The sequence below is a fragment of the Mesocricetus auratus genome, unplaced genomic scaffold, assembly GCF_017639785.1.
Source record: "Mesocricetus auratus isolate SY011 unplaced genomic scaffold, BCM_Maur_2.0 Super-Scaffold_15014, whole genome shotgun sequence".
Taxonomy (NCBI): domain Eukaryota; kingdom Metazoa; phylum Chordata; class Mammalia; order Rodentia; family Cricetidae; genus Mesocricetus; species Mesocricetus auratus.
The window spans coordinates 43,766,805-43,790,891 of NW_024429186.1; the positions used below are offsets into that span (position 1 = coordinate 43,766,805).

A 24,087-nucleotide genomic window follows, 5' to 3' on the forward strand; every position below is an offset into this window, starting at 1 on the left:
ATGTCGTTAATCCTTCGGAGAGGAGCAGAAGAGCAGGAGTGAAGGTGTTGGCAAAGAGTTTGGCATGGGGAAATGAGAGCAGTGGTTCTCAGTCTGTGGGTCAAACTCCCTTGGGGGAGGTCGACCCACCCTTTGACAGGGATTGCCTAAGGCCATCGGGAAACAGATTTACATTATGATTCATAACAGTAGCAAAATTACAGTTAGGAAGTAGCAATGAAAATAATTTTGTGGCTGGAGGTTCACCATGACTGGAGGAACTGTGTTAAAGGGTCACAGCATTAGGAAGGTTGAGAACCACTGCACTAGAGTAATGTGCAGTCTCGTGGGAGACGTGGTTGGTCCACATGTCTGCAGAAAGAAGACAGCAACCCAGTCCCTGCCCAAAGAGGATGGGGTTGGTGATTGTCCTGGAGAAAGAGAAATCCTTGCCTGGGAGAACACTGCATTTTTGAAAGGGAAAGTCATGCTGTTTCAAGTGACAGACAGCAGCCCCAGAAGGTGGGATTACTTGTTGAAGTTTGAAGGGCTATTTAGCCTTAAAGGGAGCGTGGAAACTGACAGGACTTACTCTGGAACAACTCTCTTTGCAATGGCAGTAGCAGGTAATTACTGATGACTTCTATTTTCTCTTCCTAAGAAAAAGCTCTGGGAAATGAAGAGATACCAATTCCCTATTGTGAACTGCCATTTTAATTAGATGACTGAGTTCACGTTTTGAAACAAAACAATACAAAACCCTGGTGGGGAAAGACTGGGTCTGCCCGATGATCCACAGCGATGTGTTGAGTGAGTTACAGAGAACACTGTGGAAATGCAAGGCGCCGAGGGTCTCATGTGAAGAGTCTTTTTCAGGGAACATACAATAATTTTGCAAATATGACCTTCTCACAACTATGTTCAGTCACTTAAGCCCCATTATCTACCCTCTCGGCGTGCTCACCAAGAGTCTCTGACATGGAGCATTCACTAGTTTCCAGAAAGGTTAATAGTTCACCAGGCAAAGTTAGAAGAAAGCAGAATTGATGATTCCTAAAACTCTTGGTTGAAACATGAGGACTTTGTGTTGACAACCTCGGAGTTGTAATGAGTCTCCGGTACATTCTTAAGGTTTGTTTCTTTTTACCCTGTGAATGGGGAGGGTAAAATTACAGTCTCTAGGTGTTTTCCAGGCTCTTTCACGGGCAGGCTTTCCTACACCAATTAAAGAGATTATGTCATCTAGTGAAAGGAAAGCCATAACTTGCACGTTAGTGCTGTGATTGTTTGAGACAGGGTCACAGGACCCAGTAGCACAGCAGCTGACCTTCAAAAAATTAACTTTGAGCTCAATTCCTAATTAACCTTTTTCAATACAAGAAAGTATAATTTCAGGCTACTAGTCCCTCCAAACACCCACTTTTTCTTCTACAATGATTGCATTACTAAAATCAGTTAACAATTCTAAAAAAAAAATGCTTTCCCTTAATGATGGTATCTTTAGAGATGATTTATCTTTTCAAACATAATCTCCCTCCCTGTGTTTATAAAAACTCAAAGCAAACTTAACCCCACCTAAGTTGTAGCATTAAAATAAGTTCATGCTAAAGTCCCAAAATGTCAAGTAAGAACTGGGCATGGTGGTGCATGTGTGTAATCCCAGGTGGAACAGCCTGAATTACACAGTGAGTTCCAGGATTGCGGGGGCTACAGAATGAGAACCTGTCTCAAAAAAAGAAGTCACATGGGTACATTTGTTACTCAGTTTCCACATGGGAAATTGGTCCTATCAATCTTTCCCTCATGGATATAAGGTATTTGCATATTACTCATACATCCTAATGCATGCCTTGAAACCTATAGCTTCCTTTATAATACCTAATACAATGTAGTGCTGTGTAAGTAGTTGTTATACTTTATAGAAAATAATGACACACACCTTTAATTCCAGCACTTGGGAGGCAGAGGCAGGCAGATACCTGTGAGTCTGAGGCCAGCCTGGTCTACATAGTGAGTTCCAGGACAGCCAAAGAGATCCTGTCTCAAAAAAATGAAGTAAGGGGCTGGAGAGAGGGCTCAGAGGTTAAGAGCACTGATTGTTTTTCCAGAGGACCCGGGTTCAATTCCTGGCAACCACAACCATCTGTAACACTGCATACATAATAAATAAATCTTTAAAAAATAAAATAAAAATAAATCCATGCAATGGAAGCAACGCATTTAGGAAATATGCTCATTTTGATAGCAATTTATGATTATTCAGTAATGGTTTTTAATATTTAAAGAAATTAATTTATGACTATTTTATTCAATTTTTATGATTATATTGTTTCACATTATTCTAGCATCTCATTGTGTGGATAAACTTTTATAAGGTTTCCATTTAAATAAAGAAAAAGAAAAAGAAAGAAGAAGAAACTGATAACAAGAAAAACAATGGCCGATGTAACATTTTCAGATGTGCTCCATCCCAGGCTAGCAGCAGAAGAACCGTTGGCCGTGGAGGGCCAGCCATGTCCCACGCACCCTCAACAATGTGACAACACCGGCCATATGGACTTAGGTGGAAATACATGCAACCCTTTAAAGGCTATGTTGGAGTTCAGTTTTTTCGTGAAAACTCCCTCTGCTGCGTGGTGTGCATTTCATTTCAGAAATTGCTCTGTGATAAGAGTGCACCAATTATGCTAGCCTTAGTTAGCGGGGCTGAAGTTAAATAGATGGTGTGGGCTTCACATTTCTCAGTCTTTCAGTTCTCCGACTGAACAAAAGAGCAAGTCACTTCCGAGGCAGGGGTGAATCATGGCAAAGGCGCTGGAGGTCCTCTGAATAAGTGGTTTCCATCGCAGTAATCATTCTTTTGGCTCCTGTTTTACAGTGGCATCATCAAATTTTAAATCAGAATTAGCATTTCACATATAAATGTAGAAAACACTTCCAATGTGATGAATGTACATCTTGCTAACTCCCTCTCCACGGGGCCACTTTGAGTCTAGACTGCAGCCAGCACAGACCAAAATGTTACTTTATCAACAATTATTCGGGAACTAATCCAGCAACATCTCTATTTTCCTTTTTTAATTTTCCCCAGCTCTTCCCTTAGCATCTTTAAATTCTGCCAGCGCCGGACAGTGAAGCAAAGCCCTGTGATCTTCAGAGGAGACAGTTCTTCATAATTACCCTTCTGGCTATCACCCTGGCAAGCAGGACTGAGGTGGTCCAGCGGTGGGAAAAGCGCAGCAGGCTTTTTAAAGGGTCCCACGGGATGCCCTGAAATGCATCAGCAAATAGGAATGCATTTACCCCATGAATGACTTACAGACAAATCCCCCTCTCCCCGTTTTGTGGCCGGTCAGTTATGTTTCTCTCAGCACACCCATACATCCCAGGATTGAAAAGAAGATCCAGGGCTACCACCGAGACACACAGCTAATGTGTTTCACAGGTTTCATGCCAGGTTCATGATAGCGATCACGACAGGAAACGGTGGGAGCGGGGCTGGAAAGGCGCCCGATCTGTCAGTGTGAGACCGGCTTTGTCGATGAAACAAGAGAAAAACTTCCACTTCTCCTCTCAAGCAATGAAGAGTCACGGAATGTTGGAAAAGTATACCTTATACCATAAAAGTTAAATCTTTAAAACTAGGAGTCATATTTTCCCTTGAATTTGTCAATTCCATAGCCATGTACATATTTTATGTGCCCAGTTTCCCCATGGTATAAGGTTTTTCCTGCTTTATGTAAATGCACTGCATGGGTGCCTGGTGCTCTTGCAGGCTGGAGGAAGGCACTGGACCTCTGGAACTGGAGTTACTGGTGATTATGAACCACTGTGTAGGTGCTGGGAACTGAGCCCCAGTCCTCTGCAAGAGCCATAAAGGCTCTTAACTACTGAGCCGTCTCTCCAGTCCCGTAAATGACTTCTAAAACTACCGTACTTCTTCAGTTCCTGGTAGATGCGCACACACTGTTTGGTTCCCTACATTCACTTGGGAAGGAACAGTGTTTTGACATGATCTGAGCTGTGCTAAATACACCCCATGGTTTGCCTGAAGGCTCAGATGAACCAGAGAAAAGACACAAGCAAATAACTGATTTTATTTTACTAACCTTTGTCAGCTTAGTTGGTCACACAGAGATATTATGTAATTCTAGAAGCATCAATTATTAATACCTTTTTAAGTAAACCTTGGGAGATAAATGTGTTTAAATATGTAACTCTGTAATATATTTGTAACTTGTGGACTGTCTGTGAGTCTTCTTGAAGTCTTTTTTTTTTTAAAGCAAGCATCTATAAGTACATTTTAACACAAGCTTTCAATGTGTTTCCAGTTCATGAATGGATTCTTGAATACCTACAAACATATGGCAGGTATCATAGGGTTGAATTTCAGATTTTAAAGAATCCTTCTTCCCTAAGTTATAAGTGATAGGAAACAGACGGTACATTTAGGTCTTACCTCTTAAAACCCAGTTCCTTTCATTTAGTTACAATATATCTGAGACAGCAGAATCCTAAAATAATAGAGTTGCCTAATACAATGAAATTCATTGTGATAAGATTCAACCCTCACATAGATGTATATGCAAAGACTATGTATGCATATACATATGGAAAGGAGAATATCTGTATGTCGACAGCACTCATATGTAAAGTTAGACATGTCTACAAATGCTTGGCTAGGGAACCCTTTTAATAACCCGTGGTGCCTGCCACCATACCCGGAAAGCATGACAGCAGATAAAGAAAGCACCAGACAAAAGTGCTTGGGAACACTGAGGTTTAAGAGCCACCACACTGAGGTACCACAAAAAAAAAAAAAAAAAAAAAAAAAAAAGCCAACATGGAGGAGGCCTCTGTGAAGGTGCTTTCTCAGTTTACCTTCCTAGCTGCTTGGTGGCCAGACCTTGGAGCAGATCGTACAAGTTTGCTCCCCAGAGCGCCAGGCTGGGAGGAGCCAGGAAAATCACACTTCACAATCCTCCTCATCCATCTTTCTTTCTTCCTCTCTTCCTCCCTTTCTCCCTCTCTCTTTTGCTTTTGCTTTTTTTGGAACAGGTTTTCTCTGTGCAACCCTGGCTGTCCTGACTACTACTGTGTTGACCAGGCTGGCCTCGAACTTATGGGATCCACCTGCCTCTGCCTCCCAAGTACTGGGGTTAAAGGCATGTGCCACTCAAGTACTCAGGTTAAAGACCTGTGCCGCCCACCGCTGCAGCCACCACCATTACCACCACCACCACCGGGCTCAATATCATTCTAAAAGATGTTCCTGGACCTAGTCTGCCACAGCCAGCTCTCAGAGACAGACCATTTAATGCAAAACGAATTGTAGTAAAGGACCAGCATTTCTTTCCAACTAACTAGCACCCTGAGAAGGAAATGGAATTTGAAAACAAAAACAAAACCCAAAATTTTACAGCTGTATTGGATTGCTAAAGGAGAAAAAAAAGTCAGTAAGGTATAGTCATAATTGAGTTGACTTTATATTAAGTATTATGATTAGAGATATTTTAATGGAACATTGGCTGCAAAATTTATTTGTCCTGATTGGAATTTTCAGCAGTTACTTTTGAAGTTAACTTGAAAACCTGCGAGTGGATTTGGGAACAAGGATTGCTCTGCCACCTGCTGGCCAATTAGAAATAATGCCGCCCTTCAATGTTCCTATCAGAGGAAGACCACAGCCCTTAGCCCTGGATTGTGACCATGCTTTCCCAGAGACAAACTCTGTGGTCCAGGTCATGGAAATAGTTCTAGACCTGGCATCAGCAAGCCTGAAGTGGAGATGTGTGTGTGTGTGGTGTGTGTGTGTGTGTGTGTGTGTGTGTGTGTGTTCACTCACACACACGTGGGGAGTCCCAATTTAACCATTTGTTTATATGCTAATGCCCTCGGAGCCGTTCTCTATCTTCAGAGCTGTTCTTGGTCCCTCAATGTGACTACCTCTATGTATAAGTTAGTGGGCTTATCTCTCCCAGTTATGAAACCCACCTAACCTCAAATGGAAGGATGCCTTTTAACACCATCAGGCACTGTAAGGAAACCATGGGTCAGATTTACAAGTAGAATTGATGGTGTGCAGTTGGCCTCCTGCAATCTATGTTCCGAGATCACTGTGGCAAAGCTTTTGTTCAAGTTCAGAGTCTTACTGGACCAGTGACTTCAAATTACCTTTATAAAAGAAAAGAGTCTGTGCGGTGAGAATGATCCCGTGGGTAAAGGTGCCAAAGAATCATGAAGACTTGAGTTCTGATCCCCAGCGCCCAGAAAAAGCTGGGGCAGGTGGTGTGTCTGTTACCCCAACACTGGTGTGGTTGTGTGGTCAAGCAGGGGCGAGGTGAGATCCGGTCTCAGGGAAACTGTCTCAAACATGAGATAGAAATTAGCAGAGGAAGACACCTGAGGCATAGCCTCTGTCCTGCATGAACACTCACACGCATACATACACACACGTATACAGGCACACTCACATACACTTCCCCCCACACACAATCACTCATACATACACACACTCTCAATGCACTCTCCCCTACACACATGCACACACACACTCACACACATACACACGCTCACATACACCACACTCACACACACACACACACACACACACACGTATAGGACAGGAAGTGATATTCTAAGAGTTTGGTGCTCCCCAATTACTTGCTTAAAAGGGAACCACTTTGTGACTTCAGCAGTTTCTGGCCTCTGCCAACCTTATGTCTTTCAAAACAAATGTACCCATTAAACAGCTTGGAGATTTTCACATTTGTGACCTCAGTGGGAAGAGCTGGTGAAGTAATCTCTCAGCCGCTGCCCCCACCCTTCTGCTGTCCTGTGGAGAGTGCCAGCAGGGGCGTTAGCGGGACCTGGAGAAACAAGTGTGCTCCGGAAAGGCTAAAATTCATCAGACTGACACATGAAATGTTTCTAAAAACAATTTCTCCATGAACTATAACTAGATCGTATTCATTTAAAAATTTCCCCGCCATACCCTTTTGAGGGACGCTGCTACTGAGATTTCAAGTCAATTTTCAAGCATTCACAAAAGACAGGTTCAGCAAAGTCACCCCGCCCAAATGCTTTGTTTATGAACAGAAACATCTTTAACATGGGGGTTTTCACTCCCCTGAGCAATTGCTGTCACAAAGAAAACAGAATTGTGAACTAAGCTAGCTGCCGCATTCCCTAACAGGGGACAAGGTCGTGTCTCCCCCTCCACACACACACACTCCTTTTTTTTTTTTTTTTTGGTTAAAGAAAACTTTTCCCCCCTGACCTGTTTGTAGACCACCCAGGAACCTTTTTATTTTTCTCACTTAATCTGAGAAAGAAGAGAAAAGCAGACTTGTTGCCCTTAGCAGTTCTAGGCTTTTCTCCTAATAGGGTAAGTTAATTATTTTCACCAGCTGATGAGGGGTGGCCAGGACAGGCCGGCAGGGGCAGGAGAGAAGCAGGTGTTTCACACACCTGCACTGCAGGGCTTAATTGCTCTGAAATCTTGAGGCTTCAGTGGCATTTTTCTTTCTTTGCTGAGTCTCAGGGGGAGGGCCTCACTGGCGGGGTTCTTAACTAATTGCAGTATAAATATGCAACCACTTTTGGCTGAACAAATTATTTTCTTTAAAACGAACTCCAGGTAAATTTAATTAGGAAGAAAAGGTGATTGACAAGGACAAAGCTGAATGCCTGGATTATAAGTCCTACTTCTGTTCAAAGATTTTTTAAAAAAGAAAAGAAAAGAAAAGGCAATGACTGAAATTAACCATGTTCTCTTTGCTTTCTTCCGAGGTCAGTGAGTTCAGGTAGAGAAAACTGATGGGCTGAGATTTCCACAATCAAACCCAGAAAGGTAACTTTTTTTTTTTTAGTACAAGAAAAATCAGCTTCAAGGCGAGGTAACCTGTGTAGCAAAATAAGGTTTATTGTGCAATTCTATGCTGCTTATAATATTTTGTGTGTTTGATGTGTGTATATGCGTTCATGGCGTGGCCATGTACATGTGTGAATGCTGGCTATGCGCCATGGCACATGTCCGGTGGTCAGAGGGCAGCATCAAGTGTTGGTCCCTGCTTTCCACCTGGTTCCTTGGACTCTGCATGTCAGCGGTGGAATGACAGATGTGCGCTTCCACCTCTGGCCTTTCTGTAGATTCTGGGGATTTGAACTCAAGTCCCTACACTTGCAAGGCAAGCGCTTTACCCACTGAGCCAACTCTCCAACCCCTATCTATATTCAATGTAAATGTATTTGTAAACATGGTTTCTAACAACCAAGCGCTTACCATGTGCCTAACTCTTCCATGTGCACTGCCCCATTTAACCCTCAGAGCAACCTTGAGAAGGAATTCCCATTGTTAGCCTGATGCTGCAGGTACCGACCCTGAGGCCGGAGGAAGTTCGGTAGGGAAAAGCTAAGCAAAGTTCTAACAATGGTAGCATACTCCCGAGTCTGTGTCTGTCTTTGGGGTCGCGCAGTCGTTGGAAGTCAGTAAAGTCTCCCCACTATTTTCCAGGAGTGTTTCCTCTTGGATTCCTAAGAGCAGTCAAGGCAAGAAATGAAAGTTTGAGTGCTTCCAAAAAAGCTGGAGGAGCCCCCACACTCTTGCCTGGAGTCCGGACAACAGCACTCTATTGTTTAATACATGGCATAGAACTATTCTAAAGGAAAGCTAGAACTCCAGGTGTGGCGCCTTAAGTAAGGAGATCTCGACTGTGATTATGGCTTAGAAAGCTGATCATCTCAGAAGTAACCCTGCTCAAGGGTTAAGCCATCTCAGGTCCAGAAAAAATACAGGATATTTGGCTAAACTTTCCCAACAGAGTCAGCCAGGTGCACGGTTATGACAGAAATACTACTCCACGGAGAGTGCCTGTTTGCTACCCGCAATCACCACTTCTCGTCATGTGACTGCTTCTGTACTGATGAGAGCAGCTGAACCTGAAGCACCAGAGCGAGCGAGCGTGTGACTGACAGGATTCCCCTTGGGCAGCAGCTAGCACACACTCTCGACACAGGAAATGTGTCTAGCTGACTCTGCCAAGCAGATGCTGTAGCCTCAGACAAGCGAGCCTCAGTCCTGCTCCACTCCCCTTCCTTGCTGTGCATTTTCAAGGGCTGGGGGTGAGGAAGCGGGATTCCCCTCTGGGGACTGTCTGGAACCCTCGGCTTGGCTTCCTGGAGGATGCCAGGCACAGCCTTCTGTTAGGCCTGCCTCTAGCCTGGTTTTCCCTGCTGCCACCTATCGCCAGCTCTTTTATGTCTGCAATGTACCTTGCTGAGACACGTTGGAACTGTCAGAGGGGGATGAGAGTGTAGCTCAGCAATGGAGCACTGTTGGGATGCATGAGGCAGACCCCTAGATCCAAGCCCACTCCCTCTAAAAAGAACAGAGCATAGGGTGTGGCATGGCAGCCCCAGGATTGTGTCCAGAATCCCCTAGGACCCGCCAGGTCTTAAAGTAGGAATTTATAACACGTGTCACTGATAGCTTTTCACTGGAAAAACCTGCCTGGACTCTAGATGAGGTCTGAGCTCAGAACTCACTTCAGTGGCTCCTCTTTGGTCTTTGAAGGCCCTGTCCTGGGATTTTGAGTTTGACAACAGCTTGAGTTGTCACCGTGTTGCTTTCTCCACACTTATAATTATAGTGCCTAGTATTTGATGGTAGTGTCTCCCCAGCTTCAGGTGTGAGGACACTCTATCTGGGGAACTTGCTAAAACTAAACATTCTTACATTAGGAGGCTTCTAACCGGCCTGGAAGTCTACTTTTCTAATAAATTCTTAGGTAATTTTTTCCCCTTAGTTAATTTTGACGCTGTTCGGTGGAACCTATTGTGGCAGTCACCTCCGTTGGCTTCAAAAGGCAACTGTGCTTTCATTTTTCATGTGCATAAATGTACGGCTTTAATAGTGATGCTTTTAAACTAGTAAGTCACAGACTGGAGAGGCAGGTCAGCAGTTATGAGCTCCAGCAGAAGACTGAAGTTTGGTTCCCATCACCCACACTGGGCAGCTCACAGCCACCTGTAACTCCATCTCCAGGGGGCCTAATCCCTCTTGAGGTCGGTTCAGGTACTGCATGCACACAGACAGACAAACCTATATGCATAATAAAACTAAAAATACACCTTTAAAAATAATAAGTACACCTTTGTAGTCTGAGTTCTACTATTTTAGGAGTTGGAAGCTCTAGAGAATCAGATGTGGTTTAGGGTGTGTAAGGGAAGTAAAATAGTTATCTAGATGGTATTAAAGTATGGGGAAATGTAATCATCTAGATCCATTTAAATGTATTAATTTGACTTTATTAATTGAGTATTAGTAAAAGCAAGAAAAAAAGAAACATGTAAATATAGAAAATAAAAAGTTATAATGAAAATGAAAAAAAGCATTAAATATGTAAGGGCAACAAAATTCTACATCTCAGAATTTATGGTAAAGGCACTTGCTCCACAAACCTAAGACCCAAATTTATGGAACCTACATAAAGGAGAAAGGAGAAATCGCTCTCTCCCATTTTTTTAAGATTGTGGGATGATATTAAACTGATACTTTTGATAAACATTTCTTATCAGTACATATTAGTTACATATAATACTAGGTTTCATTATGATATTTTCATACAGGTATTTGATGTATTTTGGTCATAGTCTCCTTCTCTTGTCCCTTCCCTTTGATCCTTTTCCTCTTCCTAGCTAACCCCTCCTCTCCTTTCATATTCTCCTCCTCTTTGGTAACCCAAAGAATTTCATTTGCAGAGACTTGGGGCGAGGGCATGGGCACCTACAGTAGTTGGAATGAGAAATGTTCCCCATAGTCTTGAGCATCTGAACACTTGGTCCCCAGCTGGTGGTCCTTTTTGGGAGGTATGGCCTTGCTAGAGGGGAGGAGTTTGACTTTTCAAAGACTCTCATCACTCTCAGCATACTCTCTCAGTTTTCTGCTTCAGCCACCATGCCTGCCTGCCGCCATGCTTTCTGTGGAAAAGATGACAGACTCTTATCTCCCTGGAACCACAAACCCAAATAATCTCTCCCTTCTCCAGGTTGCCTTGGTAACTAACACCACACCTTAGCAGTGGCTATACCACTGTTATAGAAAGAAATATCTATCTATAGAAGACCATTGACTGCCAATGGACCCTTGGGGAGGTATGGGGCTTGCTGAGCTTCTCCCCACCCCATGACAGGATGGTAATGAGCCCAGCGTTGTGTGAGTTCAAGAGTACACTATCCACAGCACTCCACCCCTTCCTCCAGCTCTCCCATTCTTCCTACCCCTCTTCTACACCATCCCTACGCCTTGGAAGAGATGACACGGACAACCATCTTAAAGCCAAGCACCCAACAATAATGTGTTCACAGCCCAATGACCTGTAAAAAGAAGATTTTTTTGTTTGTTTGTTTCTGACCCAAACTGATGTCAGCACTAATCTGTGATATTCAGAAGTCATTTGGACAGGCACATCATGTCCACTTAGCAGGACAGCAGCAGTAATTCCCCCCACTATGGTTTATGATCCCCGTAGTCAGATTCACAGTACCAGAAGGGCATTCTTTCCTGTGGAGAGCCTGGCATCCCATCAGAAAGCAGTTAGGTACCATCAACACGACCCCCTACTCCTGCACTGGGGAGCCTGGCACCTGGCCCAGCAGGGAAATGGTGTAGCAGACAGCGTTCACAGTTGAGTACCACTGTTGATGATAGCTCTTCCCCAGCCACCCAGCACAGGACTATGAAAGGGAGCGAGCAGGAAGGAGGCTTCCATCTGGGTTCCTACCTGATACTACACTCTACAAGCAGAGCACACAGTGGCTTCAGCAACAGGGCTTTCCCATCTGGGTCTGCTGTCAGCCAACTGGGATGCCAGTTGCCTACATTGTTCCAGGGGCATCAGACGCCTTCCTCACCGGCAACAACACATGGGGGCAGCTCACCCCCAGCACTGGGGTTTTCACTTAAGGAAAATCATTACATTTTATGTAAACGGATGGCTTCTTGGAGCGGCTTTATACATCCATATGGTGCCTCTGTTAAAACTTGTTTTAAAAAATTGTTATTAACTTACCAGATAGAGATGTCATGGTCTTTTCATAACTTTTAGTTTTATGATTCATTGATTTTGATTTTTACAATAGAAACTGTACCTTTCTTGTTCTTTTCTTTTCTTTCTTTTCTTGTTTTGAGACAGGGTCTCACTATGTAGCTCTGGCTGTCCTGGAACTCACTATGTAGACCAGGCTGTCCTCAAACTCACAGAGATCTGCCTAACCTTGCCTCCTAGTGCTGGTATTAAAGGTGTGTGCCACCATGCCAGGCTGGGAGTGTAAATATCTAAAAGACTGACATTAGAAGTTAGAAAAGGGACACATAGGTGGGCCATCAGTTAAGACCTGGATTTGGTTCCCAGCACTCATATTGGATGGCCCAGACACCCAGGATTTTATGTACCCCTCTGGCCTCTGTAAACACTGGAAACATGTGATGTGCAAACAGACATGTAGGCACAAACAGCGCATGTACATAGATTTAAAAGAAGTTTTATGAGCTGGGGAGGTGGCTCAGTGTTTAAGAACACTGGTTCCCGTGGAAGACCCGGGTTCAATTCACAGCACCCACAGAGCAGTTCACAACCCTCTGAACTCCACATAAATAACTCTAAGCCATTATAGGACAAGAGGCAAATAATACAGATAAAAACATAAAATGGGGAATAGATACAATAATGGCAAAGCTAAAAACTGGGTATATGTATACTCTCTTTATATTTCTCTCCCAACTAAAATGACTCCTGTTTCCCACCCAGCAGTTCTTAACATGAGTTTTCTTCATTTAATTTATAAGTCACTAAACATAGAAAGTGGATTGAATTATTCACTATGTTGAAACCCACTTATAAATAATCATAACATATTCTATACCTCGCTGGACAGTTGAAAACAAAACAAACAAAACAAAATAAGACAAAGGCTGTTTAATTTATCTCACCACGCATTTTTTTTTAAATCTGAAGAACTGAAGTTTTCTGAGCATGGCTCTTGTTTGTTTCCATTTCCGTAGTGCTATTCAGAGAATATGTGAAAGAGTATTTGTGGTTCATCAGGAAATACTAGTGTACGTGTCAGGAAGCCTGCAAGGATATGGAGGACACAAATTCACTCACAAAGAAAAATGAATTCGAAAAAGTTATGATTTATGTAAGACATAGCTTAATAAATAAGCAACTGTCATAGTTTTCTTTCTTTAAAACAAGTGGTTTATAATTATTTCCATTTTAGGATAAATGCCACTGCTTATGAGAAAGTTCCAACCACTGTGCAGGGTCCCAGCGTCCATAAATTCTCTCTTGAAATGGAAATCATGGGAACTGTTAGCAAATCCTCCTGAGGTGGGACTCCCAACATCGATGGTGTCTGCCATGTTGGTTTGGGAAGAGCAGCTTGACATAGCCAAAGTCACAGCATATGCACCCTAAGATAAGTAGGAGCACTCCCAGCACACAATCCTAAACCTACAGAGAGCAGCAGGAGATAATTGTCTTTTAACTGAATGACAGAGTTCTTGAGCAAGCATATAGAAGCTGTGTTATGGATGGCAGCATTGTGTCACAATGTCGAAAGGCTGGACACACCTGCTAGACATTTTGAAGAGAGGAACAGGCTGCACTGTGAGAATAGCGTTGTCACTGTTTGTTGCTCCAGTTTAAAAGCAAGCACACATTCTGAGGAAACAGGCTGTGGTTTGTGAGCAGCCATTCAGCTACAACAGCAAACGTTTATTGAGAGTATGCCAAGCATCTGGCAACTCAATGAAGGAGATACTGGACTGTCTTCAATTTTTTAAAGATTTATTTATTCATTACATGTACAGCATCCTGCCTCCATGTACACCATGTAGGCCAGAAGAGGGCACCAAATCTCATTATAGATGGTTGTGAGCCACCATGTGGTTGCTGGGAATTGAACTCAGGACCTCTGGAAGAGCAGTCAGTGCTCTTAACCTTTGAGCCATCTGTCCAGCCCCCCTTACCTCAATCTTGCAGATAAAAAGCAAACAAATGGAGGTTTATTGTGGAATACTCCTTTATACTATGTGAATATATGTTGCTGTGATTGGTTTAGTAAAGAAGCTGACTGACCAATAGCTGGACAGGAAAAGGTTAAGCTAGAGAACCAGACTAAGGACACTAGAAAGAAGGGTGGAGTGAGAGAGTCTCCAGCCAGACACAGAAGAAACAACATGGGAAGGCCATATGAAGGACACACAAGCCAGTCAAAGATGGCACTGAGGGGAAGTCAGGTGGGAGAGTCCTGAGTTGTTTACAAAAAAAATGATTGGTTGCCTAGATAGAACCAGATGAGGTCACTGTATGAACAGCTTGTGTTCACTAGGTAAAGCATAGGGTACAGAGGCTCCATTCCACTCCCCCACCTGCCCTCCTCACCCCTTCACCCCCCCCCCCATTGTGGGACAATAAATAAAGGAGTTCCTGCTTGACTAGACTCCCTGCTGTGCTGATTGTCTCCAGGACCCTGGAAGGCTGGGAAACAGGCCAGCACCTCACTTATCCTTCCTCAAACCCAGCTTCCTTCCGTGTACTCTACAGTCAGATAACTGCCACAAGCCTCAGGGCAGCACATAGATGAAGAGAAATGGGTTAAGTTGTAAGCGCTAATTAGCAACAAGCCTGAGCTAAGGGCCAAGCATTTATAATGCATATTAAGTCTCCGTGTCAGTTATTTGGGAAATGGCGGGTGGGAAAGAAAAGTCCACCTATAGTTTATGTAGGAATTTAACCAAGGTCACATGTGAGTGAGAAATTCAGTTAGGACATCAAATCTTCACTCTGAACTACAGGGTCACTCCACAAGGAAGTGACCTGTGCTGTTAAATGCTGGCTGGCCATGCACCCTCCGTCTGTGTGGCGATGGGTTTGAGTGGCGCAGAGTGGCTTGGCTCCTGCCACACCGCCTCTTCCTAGGGACGGTGGGGGACATCTGCTCCAGTATCTTCTGCTCTCCACTTGACATTACATCTCTGTACCTTGTACAGAGCTGTTAATTTCTTCTCAGAGACTCCATAGCCCCTTTACATTTGGGACCGGAGTCTTCACTCTCTTAAGTCAAGTTGCAATCAAAGGTCTTCCTAAATGCAACGCCCCACAGATTAGCAGTGGAATTGGAGGCTGCATTATCACACGTGTCTAAGCAGTTGACATCCCCTCTGTTTGGAAGTACGGCAGAACTCTCAATCAGTTTCTCTGGTCAGTAACATTGGTGGATGCTAGGCAGCTCAGTGCTGTGCCACAGTGAGACTGTTCTGCTCATCAGAAAGGACTTAACGCAACAGGAAATACCCTGCCCTCGTGGCTACTTCTGCCATCTCTCTAGACACAGAGTGGCTGGGAAGTGGAATAAGCCACACTCACCCTTCCTTGCTGCATCCAATCAGCAAAAGGCGGTGGACTCCACTGAATGTCAGCAAATGCTGTTTGGTTTTGTTTGTTTCTTTTGTTTTCATATAGCTCCCACCCTTATGGGATTAAATCTTCCAAAAGGGACAGCCCACTAATCCAAGAAGTACTGTAAAGTATAACAGGGAAAGTTAGGAAGTTTATGAGAGAAGGAACTCTCACATGGGTCCCAAGAAGTTTCCCCCAGAGGAAAGACTTGAGTCCTGAAGGAAGAATGGGATGTACTCAGAGTGGGCTTCAGCCTGTGGCTCAGTGGTATGGTTCTTGCCTAGCACATTCAAGGCCCTGGGTTCAATTCCTGGCACCACACACAAACAAAACTAAAAGGACTCAATCAGGGTGAATGGCCTGGAGAAGGGGAGTAGGAATTACATGGAAAAGGCTGAGGTGTGAGAACACGGTGTGTCCCTGGACAACACAGGGCAGGGTCTGTGTGTGTGTGTGTGTGTGTGTGTGTGTGTGTGTGTGTGTGTGTGTGTGTCCTGCCATGTGCCAGAAGAGAAACATAGAGTGTCTTGTTGGGCCAAAACTAAACGTTTGAATTGTTACATGATTTAAAATACTTATTGGAGATTATGTCACAGCATATCATATTTAAAAGCTGTCTAACCTATGCAATGTATAGGTAGCATGTGAAACAGAATATAATGTAATTGATTTCACAGAAACTTCCAGGTCATACCAGGACACTGAGAGCCTCTGTCCCTTCTTCCTGTCCTCCTGAGTGTATGTTCCCATGGCCTTCGCTGTGAGTGGAAAAGTCTGAAGCAGGCAAGTGTGGGTACTGAGGGGGAGCTCTAGCTTGTTACTTCAATGGCAACAAAACAACCATCTCCTACTTATTAGTAATGATAGCAATAAAAGCAATGGGCAGCGTTCATCAAAGGTTTACAAAAGGTTAAATTCTCTAAAAAGTTGTTCCCTAGGCTGGGTGGTGGCAGCACACATCGTTAATCCTAGCACTGGGGAGGCAGAAGAAAATGGAGCTCTGTGAGGCCAGCCTGGTCTACAGGGTGAGCTCCAGAACAGCTGGGACTGTTTACACAAAGAAACCTTGTCTTGAAGAGGGGGGAAAAAAAGCTGTTCATTTCTTTGTAGGAGGAAGACACTTGTAGCACAGCGCTCATATGACAGTCAGAGGACAACTCTCAGGAATCAGTTCGGTCCTTTCTCCATATGGTCCTGAAATCGAACTCAGAGCTTCAGGCGTGGCAGCAAGGACCTCAGTCCTCTTGAGCCAAGCCAGGGCTCGCTGCTAAGTCCTTTAAAATGCCTCCTCATTTGATGCCCTTTCTTACCGACACACACACATCTCTTGAAGTCTACATTATTCATATTGATTTTCAAATCAGAAACAGAGGTAAACAGCTGAAGTTACACAAAGGCCTGTATGCAGCGGTGGCTCTGAACTCACATCCTCTGACCTCAGGGCCTGCACTGAGGCCGCGGACACTCAAGATGCCAGTGAGCTATGCTGCCCCCTACTGGAGAGACAAGCTATCGGCCCTCATCCAAAGCATCCTTTGACTCCCCTGTCATCTGCAGGGGAGCCTGACGGAAAGACCTTGCTCCAGAAGCGATACATTGACCAGCAGTATTTTACCGTCCTGTCTGCGCTGTGTGTGTGTGAATATAAGACGATCAAAGGCCGCAGGAGCAGGGGGGAAACGGAAAGGGCGCCGAAGGAAACAAAGCAGACAGTAATGAGGCCAGAAGACAGCCAGGCCCCCAGTGACAGTGAGCCCCTGGACTGTGTGGCACAGTGACCAATCCCAGAGTAGTCCTGAGACTACATCTGTGAGACCTGAAGTAAGAGGAAGTCTGCTCCCCCTTCGAAGCCTAGCCAGGGTGATGCAGGAATGAAGAAACAGCAGACACATACAGACGAGCTTGGCTTTGGTCACTCTGATGAAGGGTACCTACTAGGCAACCCATCCTGTTTATTGTGTCCAGGACAAGGAGGAAGCATGGGAGGTGCCTGTAGAGGAGCAGTCTCAGGCTAATATCCATGAAGAGGAAGCTGTGGTCTACATGTCCTATACATAGGTCTTAGCTAAAGGCCGATTGTTCAGTCCAACACTCATACTTGGGCCAAGGGAACGCTTCGCCATTCCCATGGATCTGAGACATTGGGGTCCATGATATGGCCATGCTCATATCAGTGACACACATTCACTCAGGGCTTCCTCTGCTCCTCACACTTCCGCCGCCCCTGAGTTGGTCTCCTACTTCTGTTCCTCTATCCCATCTTTGGAACTGTCAACAAGCTCCAAGCATCTGGGAGACCCGAAGTTCTAATGCTGAAAGCAATGCCAGTCTGCTGTGGGTCTTAGGTGAATACCCACAACCTTTCTACTCCCTGGATCTCCTTCGGAAGTGAGGCAGCCGTGGCTCCTTAACAAGGGAGTATACCACAGAGGCCAGACAGAGTGCCAGTGAAGACGGATGTGACAAAGACTAGAAGAGGGGGGGAACGCTCTGCTCAGCCAGGAGCGAGCAACACTGCCCATCCTGCTGAGAAACACTAGATAATCACCTCGCTTCCTTTTTCAAAAGTATGTGACTAAGTCCACTGCACAGTTGGAAGGTCTGGGGTTAGTACTATGACTCAGCTTGCTGTATCAGTCCTGGCGGCCTGAAGTAGATCCCTGGGACCCACAAAAAAGTTGAAGGAGCACAATGTCTCCACAAAGTTGTTCTGATCTCCACATGAACTCAAAGGTGAGAAGAACACACACACACACACACACACCAATAACTGCAGTTGGATACTTTTCTCTGTCCCACCTGGTCCCATTGGACCTGTGTCTCTTCTGCCGGTCTCCTCAGTCGCTTTTTTGTCCTCCCTGCCAGTTCTCAAATAACTGCTCTACGGCTTAGTATTAATTATAATTGTTTGGTCAATGGCTCAGGCATATTACTAACTAGCACTCACAAATAACCCATTTCTATTATTTTATATTTTTCCACGAAGCTGGTGGCTTGTTACCTCACCTCTTGCTTTCCCAGTGGCTACATGACATCTTCCTGACTCCACCTTCTTTCTCTATCTCTGTTAGGATTTCCCACCTAGCCATATTCTGTTGGGCCATTGGCCAAATCATCTTTATTCATCAAACAATAAAAGCAACGCATATTTGCAGCATACAGAAGGACATCCCACATCAAATAAATTAAAAAAATTTTTTGACATTCTGTTCAGTGAACTTCTTGGAATAGAGTGACTGTCAAGGTTGTTGCAGGGGAGAGATAAGCGTCCTAATGATGTGTATGGAGTATTCTACATCAAGCTTTCCATTCTGGGTAATTTTCCACAGAAGTTACAACTGGAGGGTGTCTGACACACTTTTGAAGCCTGAGAATTCAGAGAGTCAAAGCCATGATTGCATTAAAGGGAGGCAGATCTCTCTGAGTTTGAGGCTAACCTGTTCTACATAGTGAACAGCCAGAGCTACATAGTGAGACCTGATCCCAAAAACAAACACACACACAAACAAATGAGGGTATGACCGTGAAAAGGCAACTTCATCTGCTAATCATTGTGCCTATCTCTCCCCAACACTCTTTAGCAAGTATTTGGTGGACCCAGTGGTGGTGGTGCACACCTTTAATCCCAGCACTTGGGAGGCAGAGGCAGGTGGATCTCTGTGAGTTTGAGGTCAGCCTGGTCTACAGAGTGAGTTCTAGGGCAGGCTCTAAAGCTACAGAGAAACCCCATCTCAAAAAACAAAATAAATAAACAAACAAATAAATCAGAAGAAAAACAAGTACCTGGTAAAACACTTAGCCAGTGCACCTCAATGAGTTGGTCAAACCCAACACAAGAAATATGATGTCCAGATACTTTTGTATTCTGAGAATCACTGGGCCGAGGTCTCAGATCCTGTGGCGGAGGTGAGGAAAGGATTTCAGTACTTCATTGGGAGTGGAAGATGGTAAGGAGGTAGGAAGAACTCAGAAGAGGGGTGTTTCGAGACGGCAGAAAGCACAGACTGTGGTCCCGGTCATTCTTCATCCCCCCTCATGGTTCCTGGGAATTGAGACAGGAAGTTCTCAGTCCTCAATGACTCATAGAGGAACTCCTACCCCACCCATAGACTCACAGTACTGGGCAAAGGTTCACATGTGCTTGAAGCCTCCTACACTAGATAAGCCTGTAAAAATGGGTTAGAACTGTTAAATTTCTACCAACATGTGTTCCTCCACATGCCCTGACCCTTTCCTAAACCGGCCGAGTAATCGCAGCCATTGCTTTACACAGACGGAGAGGGAGATGTCAGCATTCCCTGCAACTCAGAGGGAAGGGTTTCATTTGCTGGAGAGCAACACCATCCATAGAGTTCATACATTCAGTTTCACGTTTGGAAACTTCATGTGGGCAAGGATTCTTACCTGTTTTGCTCACTCTTGATTTTGATGGAATGATGAATGAATGAATGAATGAATGAACGACCGAACCAGTCCTAGGCCTTTCCCACCATTTATGAAAAGCACTAGAAAGTGACTAAGGACAAAATAGGAAACCCTTGGTGTCTGACCTTCAAGGATGGAGGGATCGGGAGACTTTTCCGTAGACTCAGTCACACCGTCAGCAGGGAGTGCGCAGTGAAGAGTGTGTTCGAGATACGTAGAACCTTTCTGGGCACGCAGATGTTAGGAGTGTCTGCTCCCTCTCCTTGGGCAGCTCTGTCATTTGTAGATAACCGTGTGGCAACCTTGATGCCTGTCCTTAAGTCTCTGATGCTCTTTGACACGACAGCCGATTATTGTTAGGTCCCGCTCAAAGCTTTCAAATCGCCTCACCTGCCAAGCCAACTTGACTGCCCAATGTTATTTACGAGTGTAATTTTCAAAAGGAATGTTTAAAAATGAGTACCTTCAAAAGTGACACTTCGTAAGACTTCCCCACCTGAAAGAACCTCAGAATCACGGGAAAACAAGCCGTTGGACAGACTTGATCTGGAGAGTCTTGATCTGGGGCTTGGAAAATCCCAGAAATGGTGGGAAATCCACTTCACTTGGAATCAGCATGCAGGCCAGGTTAGGCTTCCTCCGGAGTGGGTGTGTTTTGGGCACTTAACCAACCACGCCCTCCCATTGTGGATACCGACTTGCCTGGGGACATCACCTGTCCCCAGGAGCCCTTGGCCCGGTCGGGGAGCAGGTGTGGTGGGGCGGTGACCTTGGAGAGGCGTCGCCCTTCCCGGTTTGGCCTCTGCTGTCTCCCGAGCCACCGCTGCCCTGAGCCCCGCAGGCGGCACCCACGCCGGGCAGCCCCGCGCCGCGCCGCCGTCCAGGAGGATTTGTCAGTGCGCCCTATATAGCTGCAGACAGCTGCCATCTGTTATGTTTAGTAACACCACCCCGCGCCCCCTCCTCTGTGAACGAGCCGGCCTCGGTCGTTACGCCAAGAAGACAGTTTTAAAGGACGCTCTGTTGCAAGCAGGCTTCCCGCTGCGCCCTTTCTCTCTCGGCCTCCTGGGTGCTCCCAGTGCCAGGATGCACCCGGGCCTACAGGCAGGTGCTTTTAAGAACAAGCACAAAGCTCCCCTCTTCCCTCCGTGGCTTCACTGGAGAGAAAAATCTGTGATGTGTGCACCATTTTAATGCATCGCATTTCAGTTCTGCAAATGTGAAGTGTAAATTGGGCTCCAATACGATGGTGAATCAGACCGGCCGTCATGATTAATTTATCACCGTGCTCCAGATACATCAGCTAAAATAATGTGAATTTAAAGCATCGCTTCCTCCTGCCTTTGTGCTTGCTGGCAAATGCAAAGGGCAGATCACTAGAGGAATAAAAAGAAAAAAGAAAGAAAATTTCACCCTCTTCTTGTATTTGGTTTGGCAGAGCAGGAACATAACTAAATACTTGAAATCAGGTTCCTTCCACCGTTTAAAACCGAATTTGCCTACGTAAGGTTTGTCTTGTTTTTAATTAGTATGTGTGAGTTTTTCTCTCTTCAGCACTCATCCATACATTAACGGGGAAAGATCAGCGTGTTTCCCCTATTTCAGACAGCTTGATCACTGATATTACCCAGGACCTTGGCATTCAGTGTGACCCATGAAGAGACCCTATAAGCATCAATTCTGAGACCTTAGGAAATATAGGCTCCCAGACCCATACAGGCCTGACTTAGCAAAAGCAAGAGAAGCTTGTGCAAGCCCCTCCTCCCCTTTATTGTTTTTTAAATTCTGTTTTGGGGTTAGAGAAAAGGTCTTATTCTATAACCCAGGCTGGTCTCCTGGAACTCAATAGGTAGCTCAGGCTAGCCCTGAATCCAACGTATTCACCTACCCCAGCCTTCAAAGTACAGGAATTGCATATAAGAGTCACCACACCTGACTGAGATGTTCAACTTTAAGGTTTGAGAGGAATTTGTCTAGGTTTCAAAACCCAGAACTCCCAGGCTAGACCTCTGTGAATGTTTAGTAAGTAGTCTAGATAATTCTTGTAAGTGGGTTGGTCCAGTTTGGGGGTCACTCATGTCTAAAGTGAGGCTCGGATGATTTTTATGCTCATGACGTCACCCGAATCTATTGAATCGATTGGACTGTCTCAAAGTATAGGACAGGTTTATCTGTTTAGTCATCCACAAGTTACAGATGCAAGAACGCTTATTAATCACAGTGTCTGGTTGCATAACAGCACATCCAGTGCTCCAATTAGGAAGGCACAGCCCAGAGGAGGGTTCCCTTTTTATGTAACTGGCACATTCACCCTCAGATTACAGGCATGAGAAAACCTCTTGCTGGCCATCAAAGCCATTGGGATGGCCTGACTTTATTGAAACAGTACCTTTCATTCAGAAGGATACAAAAGGCCTTTATGCAGATGTTGAGCACTGATGAGGGTTACACTAGGGAACAGTGTCTGGTTCTGGCTTGTCAATCACTGGGGGGGGGGGCGGGGCGGGGTGTGGAGACCTCGACAGAGTTCTGAAGAGACTCATAACAGTTATTTTGAAAACTCAAAACTGTGTCTTGGAATTGGGGAGCATCATCTAGAAATTGATCACCTGTTACTGAACAAAAACAATGAGCCCTCAGCTGTGGCTTGAGACTTTCTTTTTAAAAAGGAGCGGTGTAGCGCAGTTAGCGGAGTGCTTGCCTAGCTTCTGTGAGGCTCCAGGTTCTACCTCAGCACGGCATAAACCGGGAGTGGCAGGGGAAGCCCGGGATCAGGAAGAGTGGAAGCCGAAGAAACAGAAGCTCCAGGTCATCCTCAGCTACATAAAAACTACTCAAGGTCAGCCCGCGATGCACGGTAACCAGGGGCGGCGGGGTGGGGGGGGCGCGGTAAGAAGAGGAAACCTTAAAGAATCCCCTAGCAGCACCAGCTCTCCCCTTGCCTGACTGGACGTTTTAGCCACCAGGGGAGATTTTAAATATCCTAGCGCCTATCCAATCAGGGACTTTGCCAGGCATCCCAGGTGACTCCAATGTGCATCTCCCAGTGGGTCAACTCCAATTTTAATGTCATCAGCACCACCTGGGGGTGGGGTGGTAAAAATCGGATTCTGAGTCAGCAGTCTGCCCCCCCCGCAAGGTTTCTGCCATTCTGAGGAAGCCCCGGGTGACAGGGAAGCTGTGGTGGAAGATGTGGGGCTTCCAGTGAAGCTCAGCTGTGTTTCGGAGTCTACGATCGGACGTTCAGGCCACCTCAAGTCCATATGGCTTTGTGTCATTTGCCAATGTACAAAAGGTGTTAAGTTCAACCATCTCAAAAGCCAGGCCTGGGTGTGGCTTAGTAGCCTAGCACTTGCCCAGTTTGAGAAGCGCCCTATGTTCCATGACCACACTGCAAAGAAGGAAAGAAAGAGAACCAAACTCATTGAGAAGTAGTTCCTCCGAAGAAAGCATTTAACCTTGAGAGATCTCTCCTTAGTTGAAAAGCCCGGGGGGGAGTCTAAAGATAGGAGCTTTCCTGGGCATGCTGTACCCCCCCCGTTCTCAAGTCACTGCTTTTTAAGAGGATTTTAGCAGCAGCCGAGTTGTCATAGTGCACACTTGAAGCGGGTGGTCCTGAACTGGGAGCACTGGCCCGCTGGCACTGACGAATCTGTGCTAGTAACACCTGGTCCGAAGCTGAGCCATGTTGGAACCTAGAGGCTTTGTTAGCCACCCAGAGAGAGGCAGACGCCTGCAGGGGAAACCAGCAATGGCGCCTGCAGGGGAAACCAGCAATGGCGCCTGCAGGGGAAACCAGCAATGGCGCCTGCAGGGGAAACCAGCAATAACGCGCTCTCAGAGTTGTTTTTTCCTGTGTCAGCTAAGAAACTGGTTGAAGAAACTTTCAGAGAACTGGCAAAGGTTACCAAGCCACTGACAAATCTTTTAGGCATCTTGACCTTTGGTCTTGTGCTCTAGGACCCTGAGCTGAATAGGCCTAGAAATGCGGCTGCCACTTCTTCGTCTTGAACTACGCTTGGGAATGTATCTACTCTGAAAGTGGGCTTCTGTGTAAAAACTGTATTGCTTAGGTTTCTTGTGGCTGTTACAAAATATCAGACAGAAGTGACCTAAAGAAGGCGGGATTTATTCTGGAGCCCAGCTTCAGGGGATCCCAGCCCATCAGTGCAGGAGTCCATGGTGGCTGAGGAGGCTCAGTCCAAGGTAGTTGGAGCTT

The 24,087-nt window shown here is 45.3% G+C and overlaps 1 long non-coding RNA gene across 1 annotated transcript; it reads left to right on the forward strand.

Moving 5' to 3' along the window:
- Positions 1–7,498: 7,498 nt before the first annotated feature.
- LOC121139342 lies at positions 7,499–16,227 on the forward strand. The gene is made up of 3 exons (XR_005876279.1): positions 7,499–7,618; positions 7,771–7,831; positions 16,121–16,227. It is a non-coding gene; the product is annotated as an uncharacterized LOC121139342 (long non-coding RNA).
- Positions 16,228–24,087: the final 7,860 nt, after the last annotated feature.